Source organism: Mirounga angustirostris, unplaced genomic scaffold, assembly GCF_029215605.1.
Source record: "Mirounga angustirostris isolate CCGP_5_RB_7025 unplaced genomic scaffold, mMirAng1.0.hap1 SCAF_6, whole genome shotgun sequence".
Taxonomy (NCBI): domain Eukaryota; kingdom Metazoa; phylum Chordata; class Mammalia; order Carnivora; family Phocidae; genus Mirounga; species Mirounga angustirostris.
This window is the reverse complement of record NW_026991714.1, coordinates 89,947,364-89,964,850: the sequence shown is the minus strand read 5'-3', so window position 1 is coordinate 89,964,850 and position 17,487 is coordinate 89,947,364.

Sequence of the window (17,487 nt, the reverse complement as noted above, 5' to 3'; positions counted from 1 at the left end):
TGCCCAGAAGTCCCATTTGCAGCCAAGCCATGAGGCTGCATCTATGCCTAGCTGTTTGCCACAGCAAAAGCTGGAATAAAAGGGGCAGGCAAAAAGGCGCCTGCAGTATCTAATACAGCTGGTGTGTTCTGAACACCTGGTTTTTTATTTACAAGTGTTCTGCTTCTGTATGTTCCCCCCCTAGAATAGAGAAACAGAATCAGTCATTCTCTTCCCTGATACTCAATTAAGGGACTCATCCATAATGAGATTTTTCTCTGAATATGGAAAAAATGGATGTAGTATTTTTTAGTCTACCATCTCCCTCCTCCTCCCATGACCTCAGCCAAGAATTCACCTTTTATTTTTTTTATTATTTTCTCTCTCTTGTTTTTAAGATTTTATTTATTTATTTGACACAGAGAGAGAATGAGCAGGGGGAGTGGCAGGCAGAGGGAGAAGCAGGGAGCCCGATGTGGGGCTTGATCCCAGGATCCTGAGATCATGACCTGAACCCAAGGCAGACACTTAACTGACTAAGCCACCCAGGTGCCCCTAGAGAATTCACCTTTTAATTTTGCCCAAGGACATTCATGCTTGAGGACACCCCATGATGTGAAAAGTGGTGGAGGGATGATGTATTGCCTCGAAGGGAGGCAGAAGGCTGAGTTGCTCTACTTAAGACAAATGTCACATCCTAACTAGTCACTAAACATTAGAACTGACATCCAGAAACCCTAGGTAATAGATCTTGCAATTCTCCTATTGTTTTCCTGCTTCCTCTGAAGTATATGAATGACAAATGATATGGGTTTAATTATTTGGTAAAACAAAGGGGTAGAAAAGTGTCTTGAGCTGATATAGTTTCTACATAATTGATTATATTTTGGGATTTGGGAGTGTACAGTAGGATTTAACTGGATTATTTTTTGAACCTTTTATTTAACTCATCTGCCTGTGTTGATGGGTAGAGATTCCAACCTCTCATCATTCCTTCCATCAGGCTCTAGTAGGAAACAGACCCAAAGAGCTACTGGGATCAATACATTAGCTTCATGAGTGATGGCCCAGTGGTCCCCAAAATACAGGGCTTCTTGGGAAAGCAGGACTGGAGAAAGTGGCTGAGTATGAGGTCACAGTAGGGGCATCCTATTAACACGTGCTCATTCTTAGACTTTGTAAGTCACTGTGGGAAGATTAGAGCAAAAAGAGAACCTGAGTTTACTCACCTAAAAGTGGAAGATCATAGCCTCTTCACATATGGGGTTTCCAGCAGATTCAACTGCGTTGGGGACCGGAAGCCTTCAGCCTCTTGCAGAGAAGACAGGGTCACACCAGATGGGCCTTCTGCTGGGGAGCAAGAAAGAGAGAAGGACCACCGCAACAGGTGTGGGTGGAAGAAAGTCCACATTGCCTCTTCAATGTGCCAACTCTGGTGAAAAACAACAAAAGCAGCAGCAAAAACAACAAATAAAAAGAAAACAAGGTGCCAGAAAAATGCTTCCATAGATACCAAATTTTCATTGGTCAAGTGAGTGTTCCCTGCTCCCTTGACAAGGAACAAGTTAAAACAGCAAGAAAGATGGGAAATGCTAACTCCTCTGCCTGCGTCAGGAGGCAAGGATTAAGCCCCTGACAAAGCAACTGGAAGGTGCAGGAACATGGGAAGGGAAAACAACAGAATTCCCCATCGATGGATATGTGAATCTGGGGTCTACAGCAGCCTCCCAATAAGCTGAATTTCATTTTCCTATTCACAATGGAATTCTATAATAACAGTTGATGTTCCTTGTGCCGGATCATAGGTTTATTGTCCTTTGCATCATTCCTATTCGGCTCTATCGCATGCAAAATGCAAAAGTCCTCACCCAGCAGATCCGAATCCACAGTCAGAAGTGAGCAGCGTAGGGTTCATGTCAAAAGCAACCACCACACTGACACTCCTAACTCTGCTGGAACTCCCAGGGCAAAATGACACAGCAGAAAGAGATGACCCCCCCCCCCCCCCCCCCGAGCCTTCCACCGTTCACTCAATCACACATTTTGTCAGCCCCCAGCCTCCTGGAAACTTCAAGTATGTGAGACACATAAACAGCAGATCATCTTTAATTAAAAAAAGATGGACACCAAACCTATTTATGTAGTCACAGAGAAGCAGGGTACGGACTCATACTTTATGGTAATGGGGCTTTAGGTGATGGGGTGCCTTATCCCTGCAGCCTGCGGACTTACTATCAGAAATGGGCTACTCCGTTATATAACATAGATCTACATACTTTTTTTGTGGCCTGTGGCAGAAAGACAAGTTGTTGGCTATCACCTTCTGTTCCAATCAGTGTCCATTTGTATGGAGTCTAGCAAACAGCATTTACACTTGCTCTTTGGGTTCTCTTTAACTATTTTAATTAACTTGCAGGAGGTGTGAACTAGTAGAGATGGAAAGAATTTGGTTAACATTTATTCTTTCTGTCTTCTTTGGCTGGGGATTCTCATGTATATGAGAACAAGTCAGATTGGTTTTAGGCTCTCTAGTAGGGTGGCAGAGATGGTTAGCCATCCACCAAAGACGCATATCCTGTTTCCAGTGGTGTGGACCAGTGACTGGAACGGGCTGCCCAGCCAGAGACTACATTTTCCAGCTTGACCGTGCACTCCCACCAATCCGCCTGTGACCATGTAACTAATTTTCACCAGTACAATGTGAGCAGAATTGATACCTCCCTTGTAAACTGACGTGGTGATGAAGCTGATGTGCCTTGTCTATCTTCTCCTTCCCATCTGCTATGTGGAAGTGAAGAGCTTTGAGGCCCTAAAGGAAGGTGGACCCACAAGATCAAAGGAGCCTGGTTCATATATATCTGCCAGTCCAGCACCAGCATGTGAGTAAGTTCAGTGAGTGAGAACAAAGCTGGGCCATGAAGATTTTGCAGTTTGTATTCTCTAGCGTAGAGTTCCCCTCCCCTCTCCTTCCCCTCCCCCCCCCTCCCTTTTTAGCATGGAGCATTTCTTTAATGACTATAGCCATCTAAGTTTGTTCCTGGAACAAAGTAGTAGGTGCTCAATTAATGTTTTTGAATACATGGTTTTGAATAATTGAATGAACAAACTTTCTTCCTTTTGAAAACTTGTTTAATGAATCTGCACATAAGGGAGCAGAAAATAGTTAATGAGTAAAACCATAGATGTTGCAGAGAAAGATTTTGTTGGAAAAGCAACCTAAGAATTAAGCAGAATAAATAACTTCTGAATATTAAGAGACAGTGTTTCCAGATGGCACCCAGATCAGAAGTTATCGTTTATTTGACAACAATAATGGAACTTAAAATTTCTCTCCTACCATGGAAGAGAAAGAATGCAAGGCAGCTGCAGCGGTCATTTTACAGTACTGGGAAGGGAGCTGCATTTGTTGCATGTGTGTAACTCCAGGAAGAAAAAAAAAAATCCTGAAAGAGGCAAAATTAGCTAGAGCTTCAGGGAAGGCATTCATCTCCACTGCAAAAGACAGGCTGAGAATTCTCTGCAGTTGTTTGTGCTGGTAAGAGAGAGAAAGGATCAGCACTAGCCGCTTCAGGAGATGGCCACTTTTTCACACCCCCATCACACAGGTTTCCTAAGAAGCCCACTCCCACAGGCAACAGGGTCTTTGTACACGTTGTTGTCTGTGCTCAAAGAGGTGGAAGGTAGAGGGCATTCCAGTTTCACTTGTGAGGTCTCTGTATTTCCACTCAGTTTTGCAGGCTCAGTTGAAACGTCACATCTTCTGTGAAGACTCTTCCGTCCTTTGCCTCTTCCTCTTTTGTGTGTCCATAGCACAGTCATCCTGCTCTTACGGATCTGATCATATTGTTATAGTTTTCTGCTTATATTTGGTTTTCCTCATGAGACTGAGCTCCTTGAACATGTAAGCTGAATTTGATTTATTGTTATAGCCCAAGACATGACACAGTGTTAAATTTATAGGAGTTAAATTATCCTTCCAAGTGAGCTGATGAATAAATCAGAATTTGAGGACATATCTGAGAATATCTCAGTTTATCTTAATGTACAATAGAAATTGTCTCCTTAAGCTAAAGGTGAATTATTCTGCAAAGTTCCAGTAAAGACTTTAGTTTGTTTTTGTAAAAACACAGTGTTTCTTCAAACTGGAACACTTTCCTTTCTTGTAACTCTTAACTCAGGAATTTAAAAAATATAATAATTTGAGTAATTCATCTTTCCTATTCTCAATATTTTAATATTTGCTTTTTAAAAAAAGAATATTTTTAGAAATTTTAGATTTACAGAATAACTGAGAAGAGAGTAGTACAGTGAGTTCCCTTATAAGGGAACCCCCAGTTCCCTATTATACTCATCTTATACCATTATACATTTGTTACAGTTAATGAATCGATATGGATATGATTAACTAAAGACCATAGTTTATTCAGATTTCATTAGGTTTCACTTAATGTCCCTTTTCTGTTTCAGAATCCCATCCAGGATATAACAGATATAACATTATATATAGTTGTCATGTCTCCTTAGGCTCCTCTTGGCTGTAACTGTTTTTCTGACTTTCCTTTTTTTTTTTTTTTTTTAATTACCTTGATAGTTCTGAGGAATACTGGTTAAGTATTTTGTAGGATGCCCCTCTACTGTAATTTGTCTGATGTTTGTCTCATGAATAGATTGTATCATGGGTTTTGAGGGAGAAGATCACAGAAGTAAATTGTCATTCCATCATGACATATCAAGAGTATTTACTATCAACCTGATATATCATGTCGATATTAACCTTGATCACCTGGCTGAGGTACTCTTTTTTTTTTATTTTTTTTATTTTTTTTTATTCTTATGTTAATCCCCATACATTACATCATTAGTTTTAGATGAAGTGTTCCATGATTCATTGTTTGTGCATAACACCCAGTGCTCCATGCAGAATGTGCCCTCCTCAATACCCACCACCAGGCTAACCCATCCTCCCACCCCCATCCCCTCTAGAACCCTGTTTGTTTTTCAGAGTCCATCATCTCTCATGGTTCGTCTACCCCTCCGATTTCCCCCGCTTCATTCTTCCCCTCCCGCTACCTTCTTCTTCTTCTTTTTTTTTCTTAACATATATTGCATTATTTGTTTCAGAGGTACAGATCTGAGATTCAACAGTCTTGCACAATTCACAGCACTTACCAGAGCACATACCCTCCCCAGTGTCTATCACCCAGTCACCCCATCCCTCCCACCCCACCCCCCACCCCAACAACACTCAGTTTGTTTCCTGCGATTAAGAATTCCTCATATCAGTGAGATCATATGATACATGTCTTTCTCTGTTTGACTTATTTCACTCAACATAATACCCTCCAGTTCCATCCACGTCGTTGCAAATGGCAAGATCTCATTCCTTTTGATGGCTGCATAATATTCCATTGTATATATATACCACATCTTCTTTATCCATTCATCTGTCGATGGACATCTTGGCTCTTTCCACAGTTTGGCTATTGTGGACATTGCTGCTATAAACATCGGGGTGCATGTACCCCTTCGGATCCCTACTTTTGTATCTTTGGGGTAAATACCCAGTAGTGCAATTGCTGGATCATATGGTAGCTCTATTTTCAACTTTTTGAGGAACCTCCATACAGTTTTCCAGAGTGGCTGCACCAGCTTGCATTCCCACCAACAGTGTAGGAGGGTTCCCCTTTCTGGCTGAGGTACTCTTTGTCAGGTTTCTTCACTGTAAGCTTACTCTTTTTCCTCCTTTCCATACTGTCCTCTTTGGAAGAAAGTCACTATATGCAATTCACATTTAAGGAGTGGGGGTTTGTGCTCCCCTTCCTTAAGGGTGGAGTATCTATCCTCTGGGATAAATTATCTGGAATTCTTCTGCATGAGAGACATTTATTCTCCCTCACCTATTTACTTATATGATTATTTAATTTATTTATATCAATATGTCCTCATGTATATTCATTTGTACTTTGGGTTATATTACAATACAACTTTATTTATTTTATTGCTTAATTGTTTCAGCTTTGGCCATTGGGATCTCTTTCAGTTAGCTCTTGTGTCCCTTTGATATAAATATGTCAGTTGTGAAGTTTTGTTTGTTTCTGTATTGGTTTTTGAGCACTTGCTTACTTTCTGGCACTAGAAAATACTTCAGCCTCCTCTTCTTTTATATTTCCTGTCCCAGTCCTAGAATCAGGCATTTCTCCAAGTAGTCCTGGTTCTTTTAATTGGAGAATGGTATTGGAAACCAGGATTTAGGTACTGGCTGTGCTAATTGCTAATGGGGTGTAATTGCTTGTAGGCCCTTTCAGCTGACCTAGCAAGGTAATATATGTGTGAATGTTTTTATTTATATATATTGCTATAAGCAATATAATTATATATAGTTATATATAATAATTGCCTATGAGCAATTATTGGATATATGGATATATACATATCCATCTGTGTCTATATGAAGTTAAACATGAGTTATTACTGCTATCTCCAGCATTAACCCATAACCACATAGATCATTCTAGCCTCTTTCCTTGCTTATCTGTTGTTATTTCCTGCTCCAACAGAGAGAAACCTGTCATCACGCATAATGCATTTACTTAATTGTTCCAGTATACCTGTATTACAGTGTCAGAACCCATACACTTGTGGGAAATAACTTTATTAACTAGAGCACAGTGCTTATGAGCAATTCCTTTTGTCTTTAGTCTTACATACTCCACTCATTTCCAAAAATACATAGGTCAGCACGTTTCCCCCCATCTCCTTCAGTGAAATTGTTTCATACTTTTTAATGTAGTTAGACTTTTTTTTTTTGGTCACAGTCTGCATTCTATCCTAGATTCTCCTACTTTCTAAATGATTTTTTAATTTGTAAACAGTAAGTTTCACTCTTTATGCTATAAAGTTCCATGGGTTTTGACAAACTCATAATGTCATGAATCCGGTATCATACAGAAAGTTTCACTGCCCTAAAATATCCCCTATGCTTCACTTATTTAAACCTCCCTCCTATTCTCAAACCCTTGACAACCACTAATCTTTTCACTGTCTCTATAGTTTTCCCTTTTCAAAAATGTCTTATAATTGGAATCATATATTATACAGACTGTTCTTATTGCATTTCGTGTATATTTCACTTCACAGATGTTGGCTTGATACATTGTTATGTTTATCTGATCTCTGCGAGTATATAGCTATGTGAGAAATAAACGGCAGTATGCAGTTGCAAGTGCTGCCTTTGCTCTGCATCCCCTGTGTCCTGGTGATTTCGTAGACCCTTACCCAGGGACCCCAACGCACTAGAAGTTGACAATTGGCGCCCGAACAGGGACCCTGAAGGACGTTCAGGAAGGGTGAGTAACTTAATTAAGTACAGGGTTATGGGACAAGAAACTTCTACTCCTTATGTTCGAATGCTGAAGCATTCACTTGCTGTCTATGGTATTACTGTCGCTTCTAATGATATTGAGCTGTGCTTAAAGGTGGTTCGAGAATGGAACCCTTGGTTTCCAGAGGAGGGAACTTTAGATTTAGATAATTGGTGGCGAGTTCGACATAATGTTGAGAAGGCAATGAGACAGGGAGAAAAAATTCCCGTGCGGTTTTGGTCTATTTGGTCGATTATTTTTACAGTGCTTAAAGCAATGGAGGATGACCGCACGGTCGAAGACTTCCATAAGGAGATGGCTCTTTCTATACAAGACCTCCCTTTAGATACGGATGAGAAAAGGGCGGTAGAGAAAGATACCTTTAAGCTTACACCATCCCGTGAGCCTAGCGAGTGTGGTAATGAAGAACCAAAACCGAAAGTAAAGTCGGATCCCGAGGTGGAGCGTGTATGGAAGGTTTTTCAGCAGGTTATGGCTAAGACGGAGGAGTCTAAGAAACCCTCTAGGAAGCCCTCTGCTCCGCCTTTGCCGTCTGTACCAGCTCTTTCTTCTAAAAATCCTTTCCTTTCTGCTGCTTTAGCTGAGCTTGATGCGCTAGAGGATAGCGATGATGAGGCTGGCGCAGCTAATTCTGTCTTTGCTTTTCCTGTTATTAGGCCTCCCCCGGTCCAGGGAATGGCACAAGCACCATATTATGAAGGAATAGGTATAGAAGATATTGGTTGCTTGAAAAAGGCAGTGTCTTTATATGGACCACAATCACATTATGTTAAGGAGCTAGTTAATGGTCTAGCTCGACATTATAACAGTTTTTCTCCTGAGGACTGGAGGGTCCTCTGTCGGGCTCTTTTAAAGGAGCCTGAATATCTGCAGTGGCAGATGTGGTTTTCTGAACTTTGTATGTATGTACATGTGGTAATAGATACATATTCTCAATTCATTTGGGCCACAGCACAAAGTGGCGAAACTGCACAACATGTTATCACCCATCTTTTAGAAACTTTTGCTGTGATGGGTTTACCATCTATTATTAAAACAGATAATGGACCTGCATATAGCAGTAAAAAATTTCAAACTTTCTGTGAACAATATGGTATCATGCATAAAACAGGCATTGAATACAATCCTCAAGGGCAAGCCATTGTAGAACGTGCGCATAGTACTTTAAAGTTGCAAATTAAAAAATTAAAAAGGAGGAAAAAGGATCATATCTTAGTATTCACTCAATCAAATGCACGTTCTATTTTGCAACAAGCTCTGTTTGCATTAAATTTCTTGAATCTTCCGCAGGGAGATATCCTCTCCCGTGCAGAGAAACAGTTCATAGAGGGAGAGGTCGCTCCCCCTCCATTAAAGGAACATATATGGTTTAAACCAACCGCAGATGCAGAATGGCGACCGGGGCTATTGCTTTGCAGAGGGAAGGGTTATGCTTATGTTTCCACAGAGGATGGACGGACCTGTTCCTGGCTCCCCGCGCGATGGATCCGGTCGAGGGCCAATTCGAACGGCACCGTATCCCACCAGGCGACGGATGGGGAATCCAGACCAAGATGAACTTCCGTTACAGGCCATGGCACATCTGAATTTGGGAGGACGACGTCGCCGTCGGCAGATATTTGCTACTGCTTTGCCGACTTGGGGGCAAATTAAAAAGCTTAGTGGGGAGGGGCAAAAAATCCTGCAGCGAACAGGGAAGGCTTGTACGCCTGAAAATTTATTTTTGGCTATGTGTGCCTTGCTTACTGTATCAGATGCCGCTACGTTGGCCAATTTGCTTCTCAAACAACTTGAGGGACTAGATCCAAAAGGTATTATTCAGAGTTTGGGGCACACCGCTGGAGGAATGGGACTTGTATTGTTGATTGTTATCTTATGCTTTATGCTGTTGCATTTTTGCTATCTAAAGCCTTCCCAGAATTCTATGGCCACCCTTTGGAGGGCACTTTTATTAAAACAAAAGAAAAAAGAAGGAATTGAGATGATGTAGGCTTGTAGACCCCTTGCAGGCCCAGATCATTTGAGGACTGCACTGAGGTTAAGGACGGCCAGGCAGGCCTGGGCCAGGAGGAGAAAATGTTCTCTTCCCCTTATCTCATGTTGCAAGTCCTAAATGCCTGGATCAGCAGGAAGTGGCTCTTGCCTAGCTTAAAGTGTATCTTTCTAAACAGAAGTGTTCTTTCTAAAGACAAAGAACATGTCTCCAAAGGAAGGATGGCTAAGAGAATTCTTTATTCTGCAAGCATAAACAGGATGTATTTTGTTCTTATTGCATTTTGTGTATATTTCACTTCACAGATGTTGGCTTGATACATTGTTATGTTTATCTGATCTCTGCGAGTATATAGCTATGTGAGAAATAAACGGCAGTATGCAGTTGCAAGTGCTGCCTTTGCTCTGCATCCCCTGTGTCCTGGTGATTTCGTAGACCCTTACCCAGGGACCCCAACGCACTAGACGTTGACAACAGACTATTCAGACTGCCTTCTTTCACTTAGCAATATGCATTTTAGATTTATCCGTGTCTTTTTGTAGCTTGATGGCTCATTTCATTTTTCCCCCTCTTTTGACAAATGTTTACTGCACATTTACTATGTCATATATGTTGTGGTTAAACACACGTAACATAAAATTTACCATTTTAGTCATTTTTAAGTATACAATTCAGTGGCATTAAGCACTTTCACATTGTTGTACAACTATCATCACTATCTATTTCCAGATCTTTTCCACCATCCCCAACTGAAACTATGTACCCATTACACAATAACTTCCCATTCTGCTTTCCCTCAGCCCATAATAACCCCTATTCTACTTTCTGTCTCTATGAACTTGTCTATTCTAGGAAACTCATATAAGCGAAATCATTCAATATTTGTCCTTTTATATCTAGCTTTTTTCACTTAGCGTAATGTTTTCATGGATTGCCTATGTTGTGGCATGTGTCAGAATTTCATTCATTTTTAAGGCTGAATAATATTCCATTGTATGTAAATGCCATATTTTGTTTATCTGCTCATCTGTTGATGGACATTTGGGTTGCTTTTACCTTTTTGGCTATTGTAAATAATACTACTATGAATATTAGTGTTCATTTAATTACTGAATAACATTTCATTGTATGGTTGTATCACATTTTATACATTCACCTATTGAAGGGCATTTTGGTTGTTTCCAGGGCTTGGAAATTATGAATAAAGCTGCTATAAACATTTGCATGCAGATTTTTGTGTAAACATAAGTTTTCAAATAAGTTAGATGAATACCTAGGACTGCAGTTGTTGTGTCATATGGTAAGAATATGTTCAGTCTGTAAAAACTGCCAAACTGTCTTTCAAAGTGGCTATACCATATGCATTTCCACCTGCAATAAATAAAATTTCTGTTGCTCCACAACCTCACCAGTATTAATGTTGTCAATATTTTGGATTTTAGCCTTCCTAATAGATATGTAGTGGTATCTTATTGTTTTAAGTTGTAATTCTTTAAGAATATGCGATGCTCAACATCTTTCATATGCTTATTTGTCATCTGTATATTTTCTTTAATGAGGTATCCTTTCAGATCTTTTGCCCATTTAAAAATTGAGTTGTTTGTTTTCTTATTGTTTTTTTTCTTATTGTTAAGTTTTAAGAGTTCTTTGTATCTTTTGTATATAATTCCTGTATCAGATATTTCTTCCCACACTGTGGCTTTTTTGAGTCTCTTTCACAGGGTAGATATTTCTAATTTTAATAAGGTTCAACTTACCAATTTTTTTCTTTCATGGATCAGGTTTTTGATGTTGTATTTAAAAACTTATTGCCAAATCTAAGGTTAACTAGATTTTTGCCTATGTTTTCTTCTAGAAGTTTTATCGTTTTGCAGTTTACTTTTAGATCTATGATCTGTTTTGAGTTAATTTTTGTGAAGAGTGTAAAATCTATGTCTAGATTAGTTTTTCCTTTGCATATGAATGTGCAGTTGTTCCAGTACCATTTGTTGAAAAAGTATCCTTTCCCCACTGAACTGCCCTTACTTCTTTGTCAAAATTCAGTTTACTTTATTGTGTAGGTCTATTTCTGGGCTCTCTGTTCAGTCCCACCTGATTTATGTGTCTGTTTTTTAACAATACTATGCTGCCTTGATTGTTATAGCTTTACAGTATTGAAGTTAAATAGTCCTCAAATCTCCTCCTCCCCACTCCTCCCTTCCCCCACCCTTAGCCTTTCTTCTTCTGAATTGTGTTTGCTGTGTTCTCAGTCTTATGCCTTTCATATAAACCTTAGAATCAGTCTGTCCATATCTACAGAATAGTTTGCTGTGAGTTTGGTCGGAATTTCACTGAATCTGTAGATCAAGTTGGGAAAAATTGACGTCTTAACAATATTGAGTGTTTCAATCCATAAACATGATATAACTCTCTATTTAGTTAGATCTTCTTTAATTTCTTTGTACTTTATAGGTTTCTTTGTTCTGAAGTCTGCTTGTCTGAAATTAATATAGCTATTCCAGTTTTCTTTTGATTAGTATTAGCATTAGTATTAGCATGATTAGTATATCTTTATCCATCCCTTAACTATCTATGTCTTTATATTTAAAGTGGATTTCTTGTGGACAACTTTATAGCTGGGTCTGGCTGTACCTACTCTGAAAATCTCGGACTTTTAATTGTAGTATTTAGAGCATTCAATTTCTCCCCTCTTTTTCACCTATCACCCCACCCACCTCCCTCTAGCAACCACCAGATTGCTCTCTGTATAAAAGAGTCTGTTTGCTTTGTTTGTTCGTTTACTTTCTTAAATTCCACACGTAAGTGAAATCATATGGTATTTGGTCTTTCTCTGTCTGACCTATCTCACTTAGCATAATACCCTCCAGGTCTCTCCATGTTGTTGCAATGGTAAGATTTCATTCTTTTAGAATCACATTTAAAGTGATTATTGATATAGTTTGAATAATGTGTACTGTGTTCAAACTGTTTTTTGTTTGTTGCATTTGTTCTCGATTTCTTTTTTTCCCCTTATTTTCTGCCTCCTCTGGTTTTAATGAACATTTTATATGATTTCATTTTTCTCTCCTCTCTTAGAATATTGATTATACTTCTTTTAAAAATGTTTTAGTGGTTGCCCTAGAGTTTGCAATACACATTTATAATTAATCTACTTTTAGATAACAATATCCTGCCTCTCAGCGCAGGTACCTTAGACTATTTTTTGTTGTTGTTGTTGTTGTTGTTGTCTTCCCAGCATCTGATTCTGTGCCTGTTCCTTAGCATGTATTTAATCCATGTGAAATTAAGTGAATGAATGGCTTTATTTTTTCCATAACTCATAGTCATTAGAGACTTAACAGACTATTCTTTATTCTTCTCTTCTGTCACTTATAAAATTGTTATCATTTATTTCACTTATTCATGTGCTATAATCATACTGTATGTTGTTAGCTATTATTACTTTGAACAGACATCTATTTTTTTCAGTTAATAATAAAAAAGATAAAAGATTTTTATTTTATCTAAATTTATTTTCTTCGATACTTTATTTTTTAAAGGTAGATCTAAGTTTCTGACCTGTATCACTTGCTTTTCTCTGAAGAGCTTCTGATGATAAATTGCGTCAGTTTTAAAAATTTTTTCAATTTTCTTCTTCTTCTTCACCTTCTTCTTTTATTTTAAATTTTACTTAGTTAACATACAGTGCAGTATTAGTTTCTGAATTGAATTCAGTGATTCATCATATACATGCAACACCTGGTGCTCATCACAGCAAGTACCTTCTTTAAGACCCATCACCCATCTAGCCAATCCCCCACCAGCATCCCTCCATAAACCCTCAGTTTGTTCTTTATCATTAAGAGTCTTTTATGGCTTGTTTCCCTCTCTCCTTTTTCTCTTTTTCCCCTTCCCTCTGTTCATCTGTTTTCTGTCTTAAATTCCACATATGAGTGAAATCATATGGTATTTGTCTTTCTTTGACTGACTTATTTCACTTAGCATAATACACTCTAGCTCCATCCATGACATTGCAAATGGCAAGATTTCATGTTTTTGATGGCTGAGTAGTATTCCATTTTGTGTGTGTGTGTGTGTGTGTGTGTACCACATCTTCTTGATCCATTCATCAGTTGATGGACCTTTGGGCTTTCTCCATAGTTTGGCTATTGTTGATAATGCTGCTATAAACATCTGGGTGTATGTACCCCTTTGAATCTGTATATTTGTAATATTTGGTAAATACCTAGTAGTGCAATTGCTGGATTGTAGGGTAGTTCTATTTTTAACGTTTTGAGGAACCTCTAAAGTGTTGTCCAGAGTGGCTGCAGCCAGGTTGCATTCCCACCAACAGTGCAAGAAGGTTCCCTTTTCTTTGCATCATCACCAAACCTGTTGCTTCTGGTGTTTTTAATTTTAGCCATTCTGACAGGTGTGAGGTGGTACCTCATCCTGGTTTTGATTTGTATTTCCCTGATGATGAGTGATGTTGAGCATCTTTTCAAGTGTCTGCAAGCCATCTGAATGTCTTCTTTGGAACAGTGTCTATTCATGTCTTCCTTCCATTTCTTAAATACATTATTTGTTTTCTGGGTGTTGGGTTTAATAAGTTCTTTATAGATTTTGGATACTAATCCTTTATCAGATATGTCATTTGCAAATATCTTCTCCCATTCCATTAGGCTGCCTTTTAGTTTTGTTGATTATTTCTTTCACTGTGCAGAAGCCTTTTATCTTAATGAAGTCCCAATAGTTCATTTTGCTTTTGTTTCCCTAGCCTCCAGTGACATGTCTTATAAGGCCAAGGTCAAAGAGGTTTCTGCCTGTATTCTCCTCTAGGATTTTGATGATTTTCTGTCTCATGGTTAGGTCTTTCATCCATTTTGAATTTATTTTTGTGTATGGTATAAGAAAGTGGTCCAGTTTCATTCTTCTACATGCTGCTGTCCAGTTTCCCCAACACTATTTGTTGAAAAGACTGTTTTTTTTCCCTAGGATATTCTTTCCTGCTTTGTTGAAGATTGGTTGACCATAGAGTTGAGGGTCCATTTCTGGATTCTCTATTCTGTTCCATTGATCCTAGTGTCTATTTTTGTGCTGGTACCACACTGTTTTGATGACTATAGCTTTGTAATATAGCTTGTAATCTGGAATTGTGATGCCTTTAGTTTTAATTTTCTTTTCTAGAATTGCTTTGGCTACTTGGGATCTTTTGTTCCATACAGATTTTAGGACTGTTCTAACACTGTGAAAAATACTGGTGGTATTTTGATAGGGATTACATTAAATGTGTAGATTGCTTTGGGTGGTATAGACATTTAACAATGTTTGTCCTTCCAATCCATGAGCATGGAAAGCTTTTACATTTCTTTATGTCCTCTTGAATTTCTTTCATAAGTGTTCTATAGTTTCCAGAGCACAGATCCTTTACCTCTTTAGTTAGGTTGATTCCTTGGTACCTTATTGTTTTTGGTACAATTGCAAATGAGACTGATTTCTTGATTTCTTTTTTTGCTGCTTTGTTATTGGTGTATAGAAATGCAACAGATTTCTGCACATTGATTTTATATCTCACAACTTCACTAAGTTCATGAGTTAGTTCTTTTTTTGTGGAGTCTTTGGGTTTTCTACATAGAGTATCATGTCATCTGCACATAGTGAAAGTTTAACTTCTTCTTTGCCAATTTTGATGCCTTTTATTTATTTTTGTAGTCTGATTGCTGAGGCCAAGACTTCCAGGACTATGTTAAATAATAATGGTGAGAGTGGACGTACTTGTCTTGCTCCTGCCTGTAGGGGAAAGGCTCTCAGTTTTTCCCCACTGAGGATGATATTAGCTGTGGGTCTTTTGTATATGGCCTTTATGATATTGATGTGTGTTTTCATCTATCCCTTTGTTGAGGGTTTTTATCAAGAAGGGATGATGTATTTTGTCAAATGCTTTTTCTGCATCTATTGACAGGATCATATGGTTCTTATCCTTTCTTTTATTAATGTGGAGTATCACACTTACTGATTTGTGACTATTGAACCATCCCTGCAGCCCAGAAATAAATCCCATTAGATTGTGGTGAATAATTCTTTTAATGTATTGCTGAATTCAATTTGCTAGTATTTTATTAAAAATTTTCACATCCATGTCATCAGGGATATTGGCCTGTAATTCTCCTTTTAGTGAGGTCTTTGGTTTTGGAATCAAGATAATGCTGGTTTCATAGAATGAGTTTGGAAGTTTTCCTTCAATTTTTATTTTTTCGAACAGCTTGAGAAGAATAAGGATTAACTCTTCTTTAAATATCTGGTAGAATTCCCCTGGGAATCCATCTGGTGCTGGACTTTTGTTTGTTGGGAGACTTTTGATTACTGATTGAATTTCTTTTTTCTTTTTTTAGAGAGGGAGAGAGACAAAGAGGAGGGGGAGGGGCAGAGGGACAGGGAGAGAGAGATTCTTACACAGGCTCCATTCTCAGTGTAGAACAAAACACAGGGCTCAATCTCACAACCCTGAGATCATGACCTGAGCCAAATCAAAAGTCAGACACTTAACTGAATGAGCCACTTAGGCACCCCTTTTTACCTTTTTTTTTTTTAAAATTAATTACTGATTTAATTTCTTTGCTGGTTATGGGTTTGTTCAAATTTTCTATTTCTTCCTGTTACAGTTTTAGGGGTTTGTAGGTTTCTAAGAATTTCTTCCAGGTTGCCCAGTTTGTTAGCATATAATTTTTCATAGTATTCTCTTATAATTGTTTGTATTTCTGTGGTGTTGGTTGTGATTTCTCCTCTTTCATTCGTGATTTTATCTATTTAGGTCCTTTCCCTTTTCTTTTTGATACGTCTGGCTAGGGGTTTATCAATGTTATTAATTCTTTCAAAGAACCAGCTCTTAGTTTCATTAATCCATTCTACTGGTTTTGTTTGTTTGTTTCTATACCACTTATTTCTGCTCTAATCTTTATTATTTCCCTTTTTATGCTGGCTTTAGGCTTTATTTCCTGTTTCTTTTCTAGCTTCTTTGGGTGTAAGTGTTGGTTGTGTATTTGAAACTTTTCTTGCTTCTTGAGGTAGGCCTGTATTGCAAGATACTTTTCTCTTAGGACTGCCTTTGCTGCATCCCAAAGATTCTGGCTATTGTGTTTTCATTTTATTTGCTTCCATGTATTTTTTAATTCTTCTTTAATTTCCTGGTTAACGCATTCATTCTTTAGTGGGATGTTCTTTAACCTCCATGTTTTTGTGGTCTGTCCAAAATTTTTCTTGTGTTTTGAATAGGTTCTGCTAAGTCCATCCAGTCCAGTGTTGTCATTCAAAGTCATTGTTTTCTTGTTGATTTTCTGCTTAGATAATCTGTCCATTGTGGTAAGTGGGGTGTTAAAGTCCCCTACTACTATTGTATTATTATCAATGAGTTTCTTTATGTTTATTATTAATTGATTTATATATTTGGATGCTCCCAAGTTGGGGACATACTTACAATTGTTAGATCTTGATGGATAGACCCTTAATTATGATATAATGCCGTTCTTTATATCTTGTTACAGTCTTTATTTTAAAATCTAGTTTGCCTGATATAGTATGGCTACTCCATCTTTCTTTTATGTCCATTAGCATGGTAGATGGTTCTCTATCCTCTCTTTTAATCTGTGAGTGTCTTTAGGTCTAAAATGAGTCTCTTACAGGGACCATATAGATGGATCTTTTTTTTTTTTTTTAAGATTTATTTATTTATTTGAGAGAGAGAGAGTGTGTGTGTGTGCGAGCAGAGGGAGGGACAGAAAGAGAGGGAGAGAGAAAATCTTCAAACAGATTTCCTGCTGAGCAGAGCCCAATGTGGGTTTGATCCCTGGACCCTGAGATCATGACCCGAGCCAAAATCAGGAGTTGGACGCTTAACTGACTAAGTCACCCTCGTGCCCCTCTTGTTTTTTTTTTTTTAATCCATTCTGATACCCTAGCTTTTGATTAGAGCATTTAGTCCATTTACATTCAGACTGATTATTGAAAGATATGAATTTAGTGCTATTGTGTTACCTGCAGAGTTGGTGATTCTGGTGATGTTCTCTGGTCCTTTCTAGTCTTTGTTGCTTTTGGTCTTTTTTTTTTTTTTTTTTCTCCACTCAAAAGGTCCCCCTTAAAATTTCTTGCAGGGCCGGT